Genomic DNA, 22,501 nt, shown 5'->3' with positions numbered 1-22,501 from the left:
TTTGCTCCGGACAAGAGTGTTACTTTGTCCTCTAAGTGTGACATTGACCTTTGACCTAGAGGCCTTGTTCATGCGCGTGAGACGGCTTCTCATGGTGGTTAACAGTTACATAAAGTTTCGATTATAAAATGTTGTTTTTTTTTTCGTTTTTTTTTTCTTGTACATAATAATTATAACATAAGGTTAGCACTGATTTATTGTGAGAACGTTTAATAATTGGGCTATTGGTTCAAACTATAAGATTGTTGGCACAAGTGCATTCATCATTGAAAATAATACATTTCAGGACATAACACTTATATTCACATGTAAGTCTAAACTTTTATTATTTTATGGTAAGATGTAGTCATGTAAGACATTAAGCTGTGTTATTTCAAGTGTTTGTAAAATAGCTTTGTTTATATCTGCTATCTGGTTCATGTCATATATGTCATATAATGTTTTCCTTGTTAAAGAATGAGGATAGCTTCTCTTTTTTTCTTCCACATACTGACTGTAAGTACAAGTCAACATGTTTAATGTAGAATTCACATGTAAAAATGAACTAAGTTTCAAAGCTTCGTCCATACGATTTCTTGTCATTTCTTCATATACTAAAATATGTACTGGATATTTAAACTTTTTCAGCCAAAAAACAGTCATATCTTTCCAACGAGGCGCTTGAATTTGCACGAACTTCTTCCAAGCTGAAAATTGAATAAATGTACACTTATGCGAATATGTATGCGCTTATAATGCGACAAAAGGATATACAAAGTAAAAACTAGCTAATGAGACCACTGAAATTACTATGTAAATCTGATCATAATAGCGGGTAGATCTCATTAATGAGTTTGATCAGACATAATACTAGGGAAAACGTTTACAGGATTTTATATTTATTGTTCATTGTAAACTCATTATTCTGTCCAGACTGAATTTTTAAATTCCCTTTTAAGGTAAAATACAATGCATACATCTTTATCTTTTTATTCTGACATTACAAATCCTTATTTTAAAAGGTAAGATAATCACACAACTTAACCAAATAATTTTGAAAAGCGCCGTTTAACAACATAACACAATGACCGATTTAACCTATATATTTTTTTTTGGTTTTCATCATCGATTACAACTTAACAAACTTTATCATATCAGATTTGTGTTTGTTGAAAAAAATAAGGAAGAAAAGAGATTATGATTGCGGCAACACCTCTGAAAAAAAGTTTCTGTTTACTATTTTAACACTGCGAAAAATACATAGATATACGGAAGTGTACGGATTTCCGTATATCATTAATATACGGGTAATTATACGGGTATTTTGAAATACGGAGATGTACGGGACCGTATATTATATCGGTCCGTATATGACTAGTATACGGAAATCTGTACACTCGTAATATGCGGCGACTTTTATATACGAAGTCTGTATATTACTAAAATACGAAATTCCGTTTTCTTGCAAATACAGGTTATGTATATAGAAATAGCAATTGAAGATTTACTTCCGAATTGCATATTTCCTAAAAGAGGGAAAAGTAGTCTGATGTAACATCTGTCATACATATAAAATCATAACTTAAAATGAGAAAGCTTTAACTCAATGTAATAGTTCACGTCAATTGCATACTGATAATATGGTCAGTGCACAGAACAAGCAAACCATCCATACATCCACAATGTCTGTAGCATGCACACAAAAAGAAAAAAAAAGTTTATGTATACAACGCAAAGCGGTATTGTGGCACATAGCACTTTGTTTGCTTTTTAACCGTATTCGATCTGTTTTACACCCGCAGATTAGCATACTTCGTGTCTCTAGTAGTCATTCTATTGTTCAGAGTGAATCCATAATAAATTTGCTTGTACAGCAAATTGACGATTAGATAGAAATAGTGAATTTGAAATTTCTTTCAAAAATGTCCGTACTGGTATATTTATTATTTATTGTATATTTCGTGATCCGTGGATTAAAGAAATTATGTTATAGATATCAAAATGTCCACACAATATTTAAATGTCATGTTTATATATTTTTTTTTATAAAAAAATAATACCTGCATATGCAAAACAAAAGGATATTTCATTCATTCATTCATTCATTCGATCATTCATTCATTCAATCATTCATTCATTCGATCATTCGTTTGTTCGTTCGTTCGTTCATTCATTCATGCATTTATTTATTCATTCATTCATTCACTCATTCATTCACTTACTTATTTTTATTTATTTATGTATTTATTTATTTATTTATGTATTTATTTATTCATTCATTCATGCATTCAAGTATTTATTTATTTACAAAATGTTATTTACTTTTTTATATATATTTATTCAATTATTATTTTTATCATTTGTTTCAGGACACATAAAGGTTTGTTTTTTGTACACATTAATTGCCTCAGTTTGGAACAAAGATCTTATGATGTTCCGAATTCCCAAATCTTGTTTCTTGTCGAGCTGTCTCATGTATGACATACTATTATGTAACAGCCACGTGCGGTATTGCGATGATAGATACCAATACTGATTCAGGACTTTAACTAAAGAAAGTCTATTGAACAGTTTTAATTTTGCCTATATGTCTACATGTATATGAAAACTGCGGACAACGTCTTTAAGGCCTGATATTGATCATAAACGCAGCAGCGTATAACGAGTGTTGGTTTGTTTACGATTACATAAGTTTGCGGAATTTTTAGTTGATTTCTTATAATTATAATCCATGCTCATAACTGGATCTCTATGTGAAACGTTTTATGTTATTAAAGACTTTACAAATTGAAATCCGGACGTCAAGAACTGTATGGTTAACTTGCTTCTTTTCATCTCAGACTCTAAACATAAATATGAAAAATAAAACCGTCGTATTATTTCCCATGTTTTGTAATTTTCATCCTTAAAGGTCGTTCAACACGACATTATTGTTGTGCTTGTGGTGATTTAGTTCTTTCTATTCGGCTATTCTCTTGTTGGGTGGTTCCAGTATTCCTAACTTTAATACTGTTGAATCACCCTAAGGATATGTGGCCTGCTTTTTAGCTCACTAGAGCCGAAGGCTCAGGGTAAGCTATTAGTATCAAAGGGGCATGCTCCGGCGTCCGTCGTCCGTCGTCATGCGTCAACAGTCGTCTTTTTCCCTGAAACTATTAAGCAGATTTACCAAATTTGATCTGTAGCATCCTTGTGACAGTCACACTAGAATTTGCTCATGTCATTCCAATTGGCCCCTTTTAGGGGTCAGCAGAGCTAAAAATAGAAAAAAAATCTTTAAACATCTTCTATTACAGAACTAAAAGATGAATGATCATCAAACTTTGTCTGTAGCATTCATGAGTAGTTTCTTTATCAAGTTTGCTCATATTAATTTGATTTGACCCTTTTAGGGGTCTCTGGGGCTAAAAATAGAAGAAAAAAAACCTTAAAACGTCACTCTATGTCTACAGAACTAATTGATGGATGATCACCAAACTTTTGTCTGTAGCATTCTTGAGTACTCTTTTGTTAAGTTTGCTTATATTAATTAGATTAGCCTCTTCTGGGGGCCACTAAAGCTAAAAATAGAAAAAAAAAAACACCTTCAAACATCATTTCCTACTGAAATAATTGATAGATGATCACCAAACTTTGTAGCATTCTTAGGTTGTAATTTATTAAGTTTTCCCATATTAATTGATTAGCCCCGTTTAAGCTAAAGCTTAAATGCCCCAGATCCTGGCATTTCTTCAAATCATTGTTTAAACATATTCCATGCTCAAATTTGATATTAGACTACATTGACATTCCAACACTGAAAAGCAGTTATTTCTGGTAAGCAACTCGGGGCCATCATTACCCTCTTGTTAAATTTGTCTCTTGATGTCTTATCTGTGATATGCAGGCTTCAAAACCTCTAATCCGCTTTCAAAATTCCATTTATTTAGTTCCGTCAATTGTTTTCTTGTTTAGGACACACGCATTTTTTACTTAGGGACCATATGCCGCTTTTCATGGAATTGCACTTACTTGCCATATTGAAGGTGCTATGATAACCGCCATATGAATACATCTGTGGATGTTTCAGAATTCAAAATTTTACCAGTTCATAGTAAATGTTTAATTCTGCTTAAACCGGTGCTGGGGGCGTGGACGGTAGTTTGTACTTAACAGTACCGTCGATTAACAGGCTCAATCAAACCGAGCCTGCAACATTTTCAATTATGCCGTGTTGGGCTTTCTTTATGGATTGTTATTTTCTCTATTTGCAGCGGCGTTTTGTTGTTATTTTTTTTCTGGTTGAATTCGTCATTTAAAACAAGACGCAAGTCAGTTCTGTCTTAAGTACCCTGTCACCAGGTCCAATTCTGTCTCTCAAAACTTGAAAGGTAAGTTGATGTTACTGCATTGTATGTACATTTATTGTCGATATATGTCTTATTATTCGAAAAAGTATTTCGTGGAAAATATCATTTCCCATCAGTCGTGTTTCTGCATAATTCGATGATTTGAACAGTTTGTTGGACAGGGAAATACTATGTAAATTCAACATGTGTAACCTGGTTGAAATCAATATGTTTTCCCAAATATACATGTATTCGAAACAGTTTTTGTTTCAGTAATTTTCAGTCTCAAAAATTGAAAATTGTGGAACGTTTCTTTTTTTTAATCGAGTCAAGAACATGATAAATTATATATTTATTGTAAAATGACTTGTGACATTGGACTGAATTTCCACAGAAAGTCCAAATATTCTTATTCTGATAAAGTTTTCTAAATTACGAAATCTGCAGATGATGTGAAGGGACGTTCAAGTTTTAAATTTGTGTATCAACATATGTCATAGGGTGAAGAAAATGTGCAACCTGGCCGAACTCGAACCCGGGACCCTCAGAATACTGTTTCGAATGAGCTATTTGACCGCTTACACATCTTCTCCCCTAAATATTGAAAAGTTCTGAACCGTGACATACTCCCCTGCTTGTTTGAAACTCACAGAGTAACTGTTATATGTTATGTGCATTCGCGGTGCCCCGTTAGGCGCACAATGTCACATGGTAAGAAAAAAGGTGGAGCTTGACTGGCACTCGAACTCCAGACCCTCGAAGTACCGTTCCGGGGCTCTACCGACTGAGATAACCGGTACAGGATTACATGTAAATATATGTAAATATTGTCTTGTAAGTATTAAGATAACCGATACTGAATATATGTGTGAATATGTTAATTATATTTGCTAAGTATTAAGATTGTTATGACTATAAATCACCATTCTTGACTAGTCTGTCATTTATATCCGTCAGGCCATCTGATTTGTACAAGGGGGAGCCCCCGAGTATTAATCAGATTGCCAAGTGTTTTGATGTTTTGTCTCTATATTTGATGCAAACATAAAGCAATTTAAATACTTCAATTTTGTTCCATTTCTGTAAATTCTGTGCACATGTTATATTTTATCATTTAAATCAACCTACTCTTAAATTCATTAATATCTGAAACAAAAATAGCAAACACATATTTTTTTTTCCATTTAAATCATTATACAATCAGATGAATCATAAACTTGACAATATTGTCAGACTTCACATAAAGACACATATTCTTTTCAGTTGTGATGTCCGGTGTATAATTGCATGTAAAATGGCCAACAGGGAGGGTGTAAGTTTAACAGTTAATTCACGTGCCCTTGGTGTCAAAAGATATGTTTGTTTTTTTTTGTATTGATACGAAGGTAAGATCACGAGCCTTTTGTTGGTGTACGAATTTTAAGGTTCGTGAAAATAAAATATCGCAATGAACTAGGAGTTTTAAAACGGTGTTGTTTGTATTTGTCATGTGGTCGATATTCGTGTTTTTGAATATCGTTTTTATGTATCATTTTGTCCTTGTATTTGTATATATATCTCTTGTATTTGTCTGTTTACAGTCCGATATACAATCCATTACCCCATATCATTCCTATAGCATTCCATTTCATCATCTTATTATAACAACTAATTTCTCATATTTCATTTTGACATAATTTGCCTGCCGGGCCTCCGTTTTTACAAACTTCCCGGAAAAACCATCTCACGCATGCGCACTTTGATATAAACATTTATATTGGTTTGCGCCAGAAATTGTCATCGTATTTATTTATTTATCAAGGCGTATGTTAATGTCCTTACAGGTAATTGTTGTTATGCATTATGTTTCATTATCATGCATATTTCCATTGATCGTTTATGTATTTCGGATCTGTATTTACGCACTTTGATATAAACATTTCTATTGGTTTGCGCCAGAAATTGTCATCTTATTTATTTATCTATTTATCAAGGCGTATGTTTATGTCCTTACAGGCATAAACAGACCATTTCCTACATTTGAAAAAGGACCATACGACATATTGTTTTAGCATTAGCAAAATCGATTTACTCGCAATTCAATGCAGACAACTCATGGTTTTCATTCGATAGTCTAGGTCATTTAGTTAGGTGGTTCAGGAGTTTCCAGATTTTAAATTGTTTATACATATACTGAGTTTACAAAATTTACATCCGATTTTTTTATTGGACAAATTAATATTTAAGATATATATATATATACATATACATATACATATATATATATATATATATATATATATATATATATATATATATATATATATATATATATATTTTTTTTTTTTTTTTTTTTTTTTTTTTCAATTATGAAACTCTTTGTTTAATTTCAAAGATTGAACTTACGCATAAGGTGATTTCGCATGGATCACAATCACGCGCCTGTTTAAGGAAACAGTGATTTAATTCTTTATACATAAATCTAAATATGTATTGTCCGACAGGCCTTTGTACTTCACAAATTATTCGACATTTCATATTCTGGCTTATATTTCACATAGAGCGAAATGATGACACACACGCACGCACGAACATACAAACATACGCACCTGATACAAACATATATGCAGCGTAGTGATTAACACATATGTCACTATACTTGCACGTAAAAGTGAACACGTTCCCACATTAATAACACTTTCGCACACGTGATAAGTTATGAAATATTTTCAATGTCTTTGTAATGCTGAAGTTATATTATGAATTTTTAGGGCAGTGTTTAGTGTGTTTGACATCGTGGATATTTTGTGTGCCAGAAATGCAGCTGTGTCATCTTAACAGATTTTTAAGAAGCAAGTTAAATACATGTAAGTTCACTTTGCTGCATTCTTTAAATACAATAAGACAATTACATGGACAGACTGTCTGTAAAGATATGAATTCTCTATAGAGTTACAGCTAAAGAGTTACACAGACTCAGATATTCCCGTCCGTTTTTAAAACATGTGTTTTATTCTTTCTCAAGCCAAAAAATAACAAGAATAAAGATCAACAAGGCAAAGGCAAAGTCAAGTTTTCTTTGTTACACGCATTTCATTTTGATGTGAATAAATGGTTAGTAATAAATACACTATTTCTATTTTATATCTTATTATAATCAATGCTTAGGCGAAATGATGTCATACTTCATGAAATGACGTCAATTAAGGCATTAGCATTTTGCAGCGCATTTGAAAAGCAAGAACAGACTTTGTAATATCCAAACATTAAATATAAGAAATATTAGAAACAACTCGAACACACGCAATAGTTTGATATAGATGTATAGTGTATGTAACCTTATTTTATAAAATGAGTTTTCCTTTCTAAACCATTTTACTGTATTAAAAAGATATGTATTTTTAACAGTTTAGTCACTTCATTATATGTTAATAATAGCATTTCCGTCTTTTAATTGATTCCCCTTATTTTAATAAATAGGAAATTGCCAGCATTTTGGTGACAAGATATTAATGAAATCGACAAACAATAAAATTGGGTTGCGAGGACTAAGACCAAACGACCGTCGAGAGTGAGTACCAATATACTGAATTTTTAAAATTAAATTTTATGCTAATTTTAAGGTGGCATGGAGAGGACACAGACTCATTTTTTTAGCTCACCAGAGCCGAAGGCTCAGAATTAGCTATTAGTATCAAAGAGGGATACACCGGCGTCCGTCGTCCGTCGTCATGCGTCAACAATCGTCTTCTCTGAAATTGCATGGCAGATTTATCTAAAATTTGGTCTGTAGCATCCTTGTGACATCCACACTTAAATTTGCTCATGTCATTTCAATTGGCCCGTTTTAGGGGTCAAAAGAGCTAAAAGTAGAAACAAAATGGAAACAAAGTGATCCCTCGGAAGCATTAATCACAACAAAAGAACTATCAATTTTGCTTATATTAATTTGATTGCCCTCTTTTAGAGATTACAAGGGCTAAACATAGAAAAAAAGACAACCTTAAGACATCTTCTTCTAAATAACTAATCGATGTGTGATCATAAAACTTTGTCTGTAGAATTATTAGATAGTCTTTAATCAAGTTTGCTCATATTAATTCGGTTGGCCCCTTTTAGGGGCCACTATAGCTAAAAATATAAATACCTTTATAAGTCTACTTCTAAAGAACTAATTGATGGATGATTACAAAACTTTGTCTGTAGCATTCTTTGGTAGTCTTTTATCAAGTTTGCTCATATTAATTTCATTGGCCCCTTTTAGGGGTCTCTAGAGCTAAAAACAAAAAAAAAAACAAAAAAAAAACACTTAAGACATCTTCTTCTACAGACTAAGTTATGGATGATCACCAAACTTTGTATCGTTCGTAGGTAGTTTTTTTATCAAGTTTGCTCATATTAATTTGATTGCTCAAGCTTAAATGACCCAGGTCATGACATTTCTTCAAATTATAGTTTAAAGATATTCTATGCTCAAATTTTATATTTGAAAATATTGATAATGGATACAAGTATCTTTATTAGTATAAAATAAACGTGTTTTGACTTAAAGTAGATATGTTTTAAACTATTCACACTTTAAGTGGTCACAGTATAAATATAATGATAGTGTCATTAACAAACTGTTCTTTTTATAAAAAAAGACTAACTTTACATGGCCTATACTAGGATATGCAGCTTCCCATACATAGTTTATTCAGTCTTTTATCCAAATTAGACATATTCAGTAAGAATTTCAATAAATTTCTATGACTCAAAGATGGACATAGGATATCTTATCGTAATGAAAGGGAAACATCTCATGTTGGAATGTGTACATGCATGCATGTTATGGAATTTTTCCAAAAGAGATCCAATGGCTTTGAGAAAGTCTTAATGTCATGATCTGTTTATGATGTGTAAATAGCTTTTAGCTCTAGAATTCGGACATCATATTGCATCATTGTAAGATCAAAAAATAGGCCTAAAGAAATATTACAATTGTTTAACAAAGATGAGTTTGTATGCTCAATTTATTTATTGAATTTTGTTAAAAATTGTATTTTTTTTCATTTTTTCTTTTTGTTTAATTAGATTTGAATTTAATTGGAGAAACACACATTTCAATAAACTTTGGGACATACTGTTGAACCTGATGTTCATGTGCATAATTGAATTTGAAATAATAGAAGTTGAAACAATAATTCAAAATTTATTAAGATTTAAGTTATTATATTAATGAGAAGTATAGTTGGATATTCCGCCTATTAATAAACCGGATATCATTGCACAAACACAGATCTGAGTAGCAAATAAAGAAAATTTGCCTTTCGCATATTTGTACATTTTAAACATTTTTTTTCGGAACGAATTGACTAACGATACTAATTTACATTGAAAAGCATGTCCTTCTTACGATCAAATATATTATGTCAGCTTTTTTCCCCCGATACAATGTTATTTTGAATTGTTTTCATCAATACAATACCCTTTTAAATAAAACAAAGCACAAAGATACCGTCATATTAGACGTGAGAAATAAATGTATTCGAAAAGGTTGTATGAAAAAAGAAATGTACATGTTTATAGATCATGCGTAATAGATTGATTATTTCATTTAAATCCTGGGCTAAAGGTTGCTTATAAATGACATTTTCATCCTAATAATTTAAAATGATTTTAAAGTTTTGCGTTAGAAACATAATAAGAAGACAAAGGCCTAAATAAAATGCTTGTGTATGGACTTTTGAAATGATAAGAATTATCTCATGACACTATTTAAACACGGTTTTAAACATTTTTCTTTCAGATACACCTGCCACCTGGTAATATCTGGAGAAAGTATTTTTACGTCACGAAATATACACCGTCAAACTGGAGATACGTAACATTCTGATGAACCCTATTCTATATAGGATTTATATATTTGATTGAGTTTGAATGACGAGTTCCTGTGGATACGGATTTTTGGTTTTAATAATTATTATTAAACTTTCCTAAATATAAATTAGTGCAAATGACTCCTTCATTTTCTGAAATAATATTTGAGTTTTAACACGACCAATTGATTTTAATCTTTAAAAATATATGATTGTAACAGTCGTTGCTCATAAAAACTATTGTTAAGATAAAGAGAAAAGAAAATAATTTAAAGTAGATAAAGTTTGTTTTAGATTTCAACAACACGCAATTCATAAAAGTTAAGGCTTGAAAATATCGAAAATGTACATGACTGTATAATTCGACCCTTGAAGGAAATATCGAAGTACGGGTGTTCTGCTCTAGTATCAGGCTTAGATAATTCTTATTTTGATCAAATGGTGTCTAATATTTATCCTACTGCGCTACAACTTAATAAAACAAATTTTTGAAATTTAACTACATCAGTTTTGGATCTTTATATCACTATCAAGAACAATTATATTCACACGAAAATCTATGACAAAAGCAATGACTTGGATTATGGTATAGTAAATTATCCTTATTTGGATAGAGGCGTACCGCATGAAACATCTTACAGGGTTTATATATATCAGGTAATTAGATTCGCTAGAGCTTGTAGCAACGTAAAGGATTTTGACGAGCGAAATATTTTCACTAACGGTAAGGTACTCAAACAGGGCTACCGCTTTTATAAATAACGTAAGTACTTTACAAAATTTTACAATCGTAACTTTGATTTAATTTCAAAATTCAATAGTGATCTAAAATGTCTTCTGCGACAAGGGATTAGCCAGCCTGATTTGTACGGGATGTTGTTTACAATTTTTGTAAGATTTTGGGTCATTGTAATTTTTCTGTTGTCTTTATTAAAATTATTAATCGTTTTATTAAAAGGGGTTATGGCCCTATTATTGTACGATATACCACATGCTTAGTGTTTAACCCATTTACAGTTGGACCATACGCTTTCTTCTATTGATAAACATCTGACGGACCAAGTGGGAGACTCTAGGATGGACAGTTCTTAAACCCCTTAAAACCCCCTAAAAAAGACTGAATTGCCTTTATGTTCGTCTTCTGTCTTGCTTCGTCGGGCCCTTGTAGGTGATCTTCTTGTTGCTATGTCTTCCTTTAAGACATTGAGTACTCTTGTTGTGGTCATTGGGTTTTCTTTTGTATGTTTATACATGAGCATTTCGATGTTTTACTTATTTGACCTTTTGTAACCATGACAACTGTTAGAATTTCACTTGGCGGGGATTCATTATATTTACACTGTCTCGTTTATAGGAACATGGTGGGGCTTAGAGTGAGGTTTGGTGCATCATTAACCGGTTTAAAGTCCCCAGTAGTATTTATGCTGCTGACTGTTCCAAGGCGGCGCACCTCTGATTCCTCAGATGTATGTCTGTGTGTTTTATACTGTTTTGGTGACACTTTTGTGTCTCTTGTTGTTTTCTCGTCTACGGTAAGTATCTTCCCCTTTGTCCCTAGTTTTTATCTATTTTATTTACCCCCCTTTCCCGGGTCTCATGTCCCCTTCTCCTGTGCCTATTGACTTTGTGGGCCTAATATTTAATCTTTTATTTGTTTTTTTTCTTTTATTCCTTGTCAGTTGCTATGCATTTATTCTTATGTAATGGTTTGCCTGCCCGTGCTCTGTCTTGTGCCCTGTCCTGTTTTTGTTTAGGGTCCTGAGCTCCTTGCCACTGGCTCTTGTTATTGGGTTGGGTGGGGGTTACCTTCATTGAACGCCGCCTTTCCTTGTTGATCTTGTTTATTATATTTATCTCAAAGAGCACATGAGTCATTGACTGTTGTAGCGTAGTCATGTTTATTTTGTTTTATATATGTAAATATATTTTATATCTGTTTATGAATTAATAAATATGTAAGAGTGACTCGATTTGGTTTTTATTTTATTTTTCAAAATACTCCAGGTGAGAAGATAAAGTTCTAAAAAGCATGTGAATATACAGTTCTCTAATCAAACATGTACTGATGAACAAGCCTGTATTTCGGTCATGTATGCGTATCAACTATATGATCATGCATACTTTTGATACTATCCGTACCCTCTTTTATCTCGAAATTACAGCTCTGTATACCTTGCATACAACTAACAAATACAATTCCGTATATATCAAATGTACGATTCCGCATATCCTTTGTATATGTAGAAAATACGATTCCGTATATCTTCTGTATATGTAGAAAATACGATTCCGTATATATTCTGTATATGTAGAAAATACGATTCCGTATATCATATGTACATGAAGAAAATACGATTCCGAATATCCTCTGTATATGTATAAAATACGGTTCCGTATGTCGTCTGTATATGTAGAAAATACGTTTCCGTATATCATAGGTAAATTAATAGTATACTAGAGAAAATAACCTTGATAAAGTTCGTATACGGGATTTTATTTTCCGTATACTAAAAAGTACGGACAAATATACGTACATGTATATGGGGCAAATATGGAATTCCGTATATGCCTGATCCACAAACGGACTGCCCATATACCCGGTGTTCCCTATACGGACTCGTATACTTGGTCCTCATATTCGACAAATACGTCCCGTACACGCCTGTATATGTTTAAATACCGAAACGTATATTCCCGTATAACAGTATATTTTTCTCAGTGTTTTTACATTATAATACGACGGTTATGAAAATGAAAGTGTGAAACTTAGAAGTAATTAGCAATTATCGATCATTCTTGGGTTTTACACAAACTAAGATTCACCTCTACCGTAAAAGAATGTCGTAAAATGTCGTAAAACTAGACCAACTTTTGTTTACATCACGTCTCAAAAGGATTTCAAAAATATACTTGCAAATCAAAATCAAGGTGGGAAAGTGTCTGCAGTCGTATTTAAGGGTTAATAAATGTGCATGGTGTACAAGACGGGAGGAATTAACTGGACATATTACGGAATAACGGAGTGGTCTGGATATCGGAGTTGGTGACCATTATATTAAAAAAAAAAAAAAAAAAAAAAAACGTTGGGTCTGAAAAAAATCGTTCTTATTAGCGGGTTGGTCTCAAAAACGGGTTGGTCGCAAAATGGGATTATATTGCTTGTAAAATTAATGCGTTTGAATACATGATATACCGAGACACCTAATTTTGATATTTGTATTTTGTATAAATTTTTCGGAATCTTATATTTTCACGGTCAAAATATTCATTAAATAAATTCAAATGAACTTATCTTTACTTTTTGAATTGTAAACATAATAAATGGAAAAGAAATCATACAAATTATTAAACAAATTATTCCGACGATTTTCCGAGCTATTGGTATGTCAATTGATAAGTAGTTAATGAAAATAATTGTATTGCAACATTTGAGAACGGTATACTTTTTCAAAACATATTTGACATACTTACCGACATTGCATTATGACTCCAGTAGGTATTAAGAATTTCTTAGATGTGTGAAAAGTGTCCGTCTTACATTTTTTCTAAAAACAAAAACAGAACTGTTGATTGTTTTAGGTAGTATATTAAATTGATTTGGAAAACATTATATTATAAAATATTATATATATATATATATATATATATATATATAAAACACTATATGTAAAACATATATATTATAAAACATTGCATGAATAAATATGTCTAGGGTGCATACGGGTTTTTTTAAATTGATATTTATTATATTTAAAAAAACCCGTATGCACCATAGACAAAAAAGTTACCTGTAAGTATTTCTATGATCCGTCTTGTCATTGTATTTCCTGAACCCGGAAAACTAGCAAGAGCTATAAGTGGTTTCCTTATCTTAGAGAGGGTTGCATGTGGATCGCACTTTAACCCACCAACTATGTCAAAAATTATCTCATTAAAAGTTGTATTTACCTTTCGTTTACAGACGATAAACAACTTTAATGATTGTAAAAAATTATGTGTCACTTGTAGATCTAAATTACTCTGAATAAATTCAGAGCAGTTCTCTGTTTCTTTTTGTATCTTTTTATTTACATATAAATTATTTTCTATTGCTGTTTTTTCTGTGTTGTTTTTTCCTGTATCTATTTTTCCTGGTTCAGTAATTTTCATTAACTGCCGAAATGGAAACTTGATGTAAACATACACGGAAACCATTAGAAGAACGAAGAAAACAACGTTTCTTCTTCGCTCCAATCCAAGACAATATTGGTGCGTACTCATAGTCCTTTTGATATTAATGAATGTCTTTTAATCCATATAAGTATTATCCTTTTAATTTTAGCAAATTAGACTGTCAATGAAAAAAACGTCCAATTAGTTGTACAGAGGACGTTTATAAGACAGCTCGTAAGAACTATATCTTGTGTAGTTAGTATTCCTTATAAGGCAGGATATGAGTATCCGTGCATATCATGTTATATACAACAAATGCATAAATTGTAAAATATCCATGAGAACTACTCAAAAATCTTAAACTTTCAATAGTTTCGAATAAATCCATCAAAGATATAAGCCTATATTGAAATAAAAGGTATAAAAATTCCATAACACGAAACAATATCCTAGCTTTTTCGACTTTTCTTAAGGCATGCACTTATACTGGATAAAATGGAGAGTAATAACAATGATAGCATGCTTAGTTTCTTTATTTGAAATTAAGAATTAGGATAATGTATTCAAATTTAACTTATCAGCCTTGCATCATTAAACAATATTTTATAACACACCGGTTAAACAAAAACTCCGTCATAGGTAGCAACTTTTTTGTATGTCTTTGATTTATCAAAATGCGTTTGACCTGTATTTACTAATTGTTGAATAAATTCGGCTTGAAGTGGGATTCTTTTGAGCATGACGTGTTTATTAAATTAAACATTTTGTGTTGTGATATATTACAGCTATTGTAACAAAGAGATTTGGGTTTGAACCTACCTGCTGGACCTTGTTTTATCTAGAATAGAACATTTGCAGTGATTGACAATATTTTTGCATAAGTGCTGAAACAAGACGATACCTTTTATTAACCACTTTTGTTCACTTGATCAACATGTGGTAAGACTCATAACACGGCTGTCATAATTTTATTCTGAAAAATGCTTTTTAGTAAACCAAATGCGATATGATATGTATCAGCGCACGTGCGAAATGACGATATGAGTTACGATTCTATTTGTATTCAAAAAGAAGTTGTGTCACAACGGACAACATAGCATATTGCATCCTGTATGGTGAAGATTTCATAATTGGATGGAATTGCTATCACATCTACTGATCTTTGAATAACAAACATGTTTCCGGATTTTTTTTACTATTAAGAATTTACGTTACGACAAGTACAAAAGCGACACAAGCTACGCCCGATGCAGAGATGTCCATGACACTATGTTACATTACGAAACGGCGTGATCAATCGTGTTTTCGAGATTACGTGTGATAAGGTCGTAAAAAGTGCAAGTGTTAATGTCTAATATGTATGTTTTTATACCTTATATGTTATTTTTATTTTTCAAATGTTTATCAAGTCGTGTAAAAGTGAAATACCAGCACCGTCCAAGAACAGGATTAATCAGACCGAGCCTTTAACATTTTCAACTTTGCCGTGTTTGGCTTAACGGTTCCATGAGTACCGCAGTATGAACGCATCTTTGAACGTTTCTTAATTCAAATTTCACCATTTTCGTGTTTTAATGTTGAATTCTGCTTAAGCCGGTGCTTTTGGGTGTGGACAGTTAATTGCATTTTCAAGTACCTACCAAGAACAGGCTCAATGCAACCGAGCTTGCCCCATTTTTCAACTTTGCCGTGTTAGGCTTTCTTTAGAGATTGAACTAAAGGTTCTTTTTTATCATCTTTATTGATTGTTTTTGTTTTCTATTTCGCTGTAGACGATATTTTAAAACCTGAGCGCTATTCCTACATATTAACTTAATGTTTTATGCTTATTTCTATATGTTTTTATTAACTTTAACATGTTATAATCCAATACACATTGACATCCAGTGTAGTTGTATTTGCTGTTAAAGTTCAAATAAAACATTTTATAACAATTATTTCCATTACTGTGCCCATTATGCCACAGAGATGTTCTCATTTCCTTTCTCAAAGGATTATTTTTACTTCTGATCGTACTCAAAACGTAACTCATTACACAAAATCGGAATAATTGTTTTCATATGTTGATGTTTGGGCAATCAGTACAATTATAGTCAACAAGTACTTAAATAGAAGTCAAAGTACTACTGCGTTTACATTTTGCAACATTTATTATAATATATTATAATATATATTTTATATCTATCGTTACTTCCATCAAGTTACACGCCACAAATACTCTCTTAATTCGTTAGACACTATATATTCAGTGCTCCCTTTTTAAAAAAAGTCAAAAAATATTTGTTAATGAGGCATGTTTTGCCTTTGAAACGTTTCACCATCCAAACACTAGGCAAGCATGAGTTGAAATGTTTATTTGTTCTTTCTTATAAAGTTTATTCTCTATCTTGATATTGTATCATTACCTCAAAATTTTCTGTCGTATCTTATAATCTTTCAAAACTTCACCTGGTTGTCTGAAAAGAAGCGAAATGGATTTAATCCATGGAACTCTGGTTTGATTTTAGAACCATACAGCCAGGACAATTGAACTATGACATTTAATTGGATTTTTAACTGTCCACTGATTCAGATGTTTAAGAAGTATATCACTTATTTCTTTTTATGGAAAACCTGCTAGTTGGATCGGCCGCCGATATATAAACAACAAAAAAAAAATAGTTTTTTTTTAAAAAACATTTTTTTAAGCTCAATTTATCTTCAGCCAATTGCTTTCCGGACCCACAATTAAAGTACAAGTCAATAAATGGACATCTATTATATTATGCTTTTATTTCAGATTGAGTTTCATTTTAAATATAACTACCTAATATCTTTCATCTCTCTAGGGTTAAGACATGGTTTCTAATCAAATGCCCATTTTCTATATGTTGAATGTTATTTTTTTTTTTAATATTTCTTTTATGAATTCATTATGTAGCCGATGTCACATAACGCTCTTTGGTTAATGGTTTATATCCAGTGGAATATGACTGGTCTTTAATATTCAACAGTTTCCCGATGTCGGCAACTGTTAGGCTTTTTTAAGTACATAGCAAGTTAATAATGTATTCCGTTGAAATATAGGAACCTTCTGGAAAAGTCGTTTTGTATCTCCAGGAAGACCACCACCTGATTGTGTTGTAATTAAATTTTTTGAAAAAAAAAATCTGTAAAAGAGTCGTGACAGAAAGCGTTCTCAATGCTAAATAAAATAAAAATATTTTGTTTAAAATTTGAAAACAAAAATCGTCATAACGGAAATGTTTACCACAATTACATTAATTTCCACCACAAAGACATAATATGGTTAAGTCGATAAGTTTTCTAAGCTCTTTGACATATTTATTTCGTTTAGCGTTGTCTTGCAGTGTGACGCAACGGAGGAAACAAATCGTTTTCCTGGCCACATCCTCGAAATTTTGTTGAACATGTGCCGTTCGTTTCCTTATTTCTCCGTAAGGAAGATGTATATCTGTGTTTTCCTTGTTATAGTACAATTTAAGGCAAAATTATTTTTGTACCACTAGTTACTTCCAATGTGATACAATTGTAGAGATTCATGGACGGAAAATATCGGAACTTGTCCGTTTGTCGAGCAAAAATCAATTTCTTCGGAATAAAAATTCCATCATTACTTATACCGGCGTCATATTTATGAAATTTATTTATTTGTATTTATTTATTTACTTGTTTATATAGTGACGGATTAAGACAATCAAACACTCAATGAGGGATATTTGTATATTTATTATTCATAATGCAATATAATACACAACCATTCAAATAACAATAAAAACAATAAGTCCTATGTATAAGATAAAAGGCATAATAAGGAGTCTAACACCTGCCTAGGACTGTATTCATTCATTCATTCATTCATTCATTCAATATTTGAATTATTTAATATATTTGCAAGCAAATAATACCGAAACAGTTTCAAATATTTAATTCTTGATGAAATGCTATTCTAATATTAATATTATTTCCTGAAGGTTATATGCTAAACACAAAATAAAATCTGTTTTCGAAATTAAACACACATGTGTCTACTTGCAACCATGTAAGACAGTCGGTATTACATTTAAATAGTTTCAAATGTTTGTCTCTTTATTCCAAAATATAGATAACAAGCAAATATCATAGTATTGCAAGCAATCCATAATTCCCATACCGGTTAGAACCCCAGCAACATTCTGATGGGCCATTGGCCATTCAATTTTACAAGTGAATGAATGACATGAATGAATTTAAATCTTTTGAGTTCTAAGTTTGTCTATATCATAGTATTGTGTAAAGTTTCCCTGCCTTGTAAGGAAATTATGTTTATACAACCTTGTCATGTTATTACGATGTGAGATTTTAAAGTAAATCCTATAAGGAATGAAGAAGTTGGAGTAAAAATTACCAATTTCTCTAAAAAATCTAAGTTCAAGGGGGGCATAATTCTGAAAATAGTCTTGCTAGAGTATTTAACCTTCTCAAAAATGTTGAGTGATAACAAGAAACATAAATATGAAGTTTGAGGAAGATACATTAGGAAATAAAGAAGTTATTTAAAAAACTTTTTTTATTTCATAAAAATTCTATGTTCAAGGGAGGTAATACTGTCACGGTCTAGGCTGTGTGGTAAAAACCTTTGGTAGTGTGGTCTCTCAGTAGGGGTTTATTTATGTAGTCTGTAAAGGGAGTTGGTTGTTTCCACACAGTTTACTTCTATAGTGATTGCTGTTCTATATCCACTTTGCTGATTTAAACCTTTTACTTATAATTTTAACGGAACACTATCTCTACATAGATAAATAAGTTCTCTGTAACATTTCAACACTTTTTATACCAGTAGTCAATTGCAAGTTTATTTTGACAAGTTACAATAACAAAATACTAAATTGTCAACAAATGAGCACAATTGTATTTTAATCATTCAGCAACATATTCTATACGATAATGTAAATAAGTAAAAGTTTGTAGTAGAAATCATCAGAGTTTCAAGTCTAATTTATGTTAAAACCGTTTTCTAAATTATATCTCCTTTAATGTAATGTATCTTAATGTCTAACGCGTGTACCTTCTTTAATAGTCAACACGAAAAAATAGCGTACCAGTGAACCGTGACTACATTCAACAAACAGTTAAATAATCTATTTCAAGCAGTAAAGTGTTCATAAAAAACGTGTAATAAAGATGAAATATCTAGAAAATAGCTCAGAACTGTTTACTCTGAATAAATAAATCGTTATTTATAAAGAATAGTTTAATTACTTTAGTACGTAAAGTTGCAGACGGCACTTATAATTTTTTCCGCTTAAATTTGTAACTCAACAAAACGGGGTTTTGCCTCTGAAGTTCTGGTCAAGCCTGAGCTGTTCATCCAAAAAACCGGGCCCTTTTATACCCAGACAAATCCCAACCAAAATAAAGTGATTGAAGTGGTTGGTTTACCAAAGTGGTGGAGCCAAAAAGTGGTTGGTCCGACCAAGAAATATTGGTTGATTTACCAAAACGGTTAGAAATTTAAACATAGACTCTTAGACCTATGAAATAATAAAAATGGACATAGAACATTTTGTTACAAATATTATGGCATTATCTCAAACAAGTTATACCTTTTCAATGAAGAAAATACACAAAAATCCGATCCCAGAATTTCGTCAATAAATTAGCTGTAGCCGGTCGTCCCTAGTAACGTACCGGAAACAGTTCAAAATGGCATCTTGAAACGAAAGTGGAAGCACGTTTTTCTAAGAAAACGGATCATAACTATAAAAATACATGGAATTTAAATTGTAACTTGGCAAAACAGTGACGTAAATAATTTATAAACAATAACAATAAGATTTATAATCACAGGTAACGAGTGAAAGTGACAATTCCCCTCAGAAGTTAGATTGAGCTGCACATCGTGAAAATGGAGGATAAACAAGGCAAACATGTTGGATAAAATAGGATAGATAAAATCTGGCTCATAACCCGTATACATGGGTTGGTGTTTTGATTTATAGTAAAAAACAGCTCATTATAAGTTTTATGGCTAGAAAATATCAACATATCCTCACTATTTAAGATAAGAAGAAAAGTAATTTCTCAATTTCAATATATCACGTTTCATAAAAATAATTTAAGTACTTTTTGAGATATCACTGGATCCAATTTATGTGTTAAATTTGCCATATTTTGAGACTATTTGTTGCCATAGCAAACTTAATCATAATCCTCACAATCAAAATACTTCTTCTCATCATCTGCATTATGAATGCAATCACAAATAGCTGACTGAATGAAAATGTACTTAAATTTATGTACTTTTAGGTAAAAAGTTTCTGAACGATTACTTTATCCAGAACATCTGGCATGATCAAATGCTGCAATCAGACAAATGTTCTGTTGAAATAAGAATAAAATAAATAAAATCTTACCCCACAATCTATGTTTAAAAATAATTCATAAAACCGGATAACGTTCGAAAGTTGGTTATAGTAAAATCAAAAAGAAAATCCTTATATCAACAGTAAATGGCCATTGTGTACACACAACAGCATTGGTATTGTGTTCAACTTTATAACTCCGTCGTCATAAAGGTCATATATCTCTTAAACACATGCATCACTCGCAGTCGCGGTTGACCTTGACAACTAACTAATATGCATGTATAAAATATGATAAACAGGATCAACAAGGAAAGGCGGCGTTCAATGAACGCAACCCCCATAATTATGATCCTTGAACATATAACGCATGTTTCCTTAAGTAAATTTGGTAGCATCTCGGATAGCTTTGTGACCAAATTAGTAATGTTCGTCCCTGAAACCTGAAGAAATATAACTTGTGTTTGGATCAAAACGTTACGCTATCAATAAAAGGTGAAAAAAGTATCTGCAGGAACCAGTGCTTGGGATTTCAAAATAAGTGGCTTCTGAATATGTTACAGTAAAATAAGATGCATAAGCAATATTCTGGCTTACAAATAAACGTCTGGTCTGGTTATTTGGCGAACGTGTATGAAAAATCTTAAACATTATCATAACTTTTATTATGATTAAAATAGAAATAGAAATGCTACTGACTATTTATTGAATTTATATTGGTCCAGAACTGAATTTTATATAATTATGTTAATTTATTTATAGCCTTTCCTACATTAAATTTAACAATTCGATATTTTCTGTTTAGAACTAACATAAATTATGCCTTCCCGTTTCACCATATATGCCAAAGCTGCATATCGATATTTTGACATTTAGGACTCGCTTTATGAACTTTCGTTGTACACGTTCTATTACATTTGCAGACAAAATCCCAATATTTCAGCACTATTACAAGAAGTAGAAGTAACATATGCGTCGAATTGGTTGAATTTTATTTTAACAGGCATTTCTATGTCTATTGTTTTTGATAATTGATAGTTAATGGATTGTATAGCTTTTAATGCAAGACCATCAGTGCCGCGTTTTGCCGAACCATTACTGCGAAGTACGTATTATATATTCCGTTCCGTGTTGTCTCTCACTCGCTCATCACCTTTTTTGAATACTTTAATTTGTGTTTTCGTTATATTAACAGTTAAAGTGTGAATATATTTTTTCCTATAAGTAAAACAAGAATTTACTTTTCTAAAATATTCATACGGACATGTGTCCAAATGTATAAACACTTCAAACTGTATATTTTGTGTTTTCGTGCATTCATATACCTTCACGCCTAGCGATTGTAAAATAATTGACAACTCAATGCAACAATGCGTATTATGTATACAACCATGTTTATTTTATTAGATTCTTCCCGATATGACACGAATTATTTTGATCTAGTTAATAATTATTTCTTAATTATCAAAAAATATTGTAACAAGGTGTATTTGTTCGGGTAATCTGTGTTTTGAGATGTTCTTCAGCTTTCCTATGTTTTTATCCATATTGTTTCTGTAAGAGTTGTTTCTCCTTGACTTTGGCGGGAATTTGTACATGTCACGTGAATTTCGTTTTCATTTCCTTCTGTGCGTTGGCTGGTAGTCATTTGAGAGGAAGGCCTCTCTGTTAACAAGTTTTATGATGGTTCTTACACTTTAACATTTTTTTTTCTATTTTTAGTTTAAACAGTTCATCATTCTATAAGGTAACTATTGCAATGGCTGAAGTAATTTATTAAAGCATTTTTTCTTATTTTTGTTATTTTGTCTAAGCAATGTACATGTATCATTACGAAGATAAAGATTGCTACCACATTTAA

General features: G+C 31.6%; 1 long non-coding RNA gene across 1 annotated transcript; it reads right to left on the bottom strand.

Moving 5' to 3' along the window:
- Positions 1–322: 322 nt before the first annotated feature.
- Positions 323–14,560, bottom strand: LOC132746416 (uncharacterized). Its single transcript, XR_009627981.1, has 3 exons — positions 13,933–14,560; positions 13,616–13,689; positions 323–686 (listed from the first exon to the last, which is right to left on the bottom strand). It is a non-coding gene; the product is annotated as an uncharacterized LOC132746416 (long non-coding RNA).
- Between the last annotated feature and the right edge of the window lie 7,941 nt (positions 14,561–22,501).

The sequence above is a fragment of the Ruditapes philippinarum genome, unplaced genomic scaffold (assembly GCF_026571515.1).
Source record: "Ruditapes philippinarum isolate M1 unplaced genomic scaffold, ASM2657151v2 ctg3918_1_1_1_1, whole genome shotgun sequence".
Classification (NCBI taxonomy): domain Eukaryota; kingdom Metazoa; phylum Mollusca; class Bivalvia; order Venerida; family Veneridae; genus Ruditapes; species Ruditapes philippinarum.
Note: the sequence above shows the minus strand (reverse complement) of the source record. Positions and strands in the feature narration are given on the sequence as shown.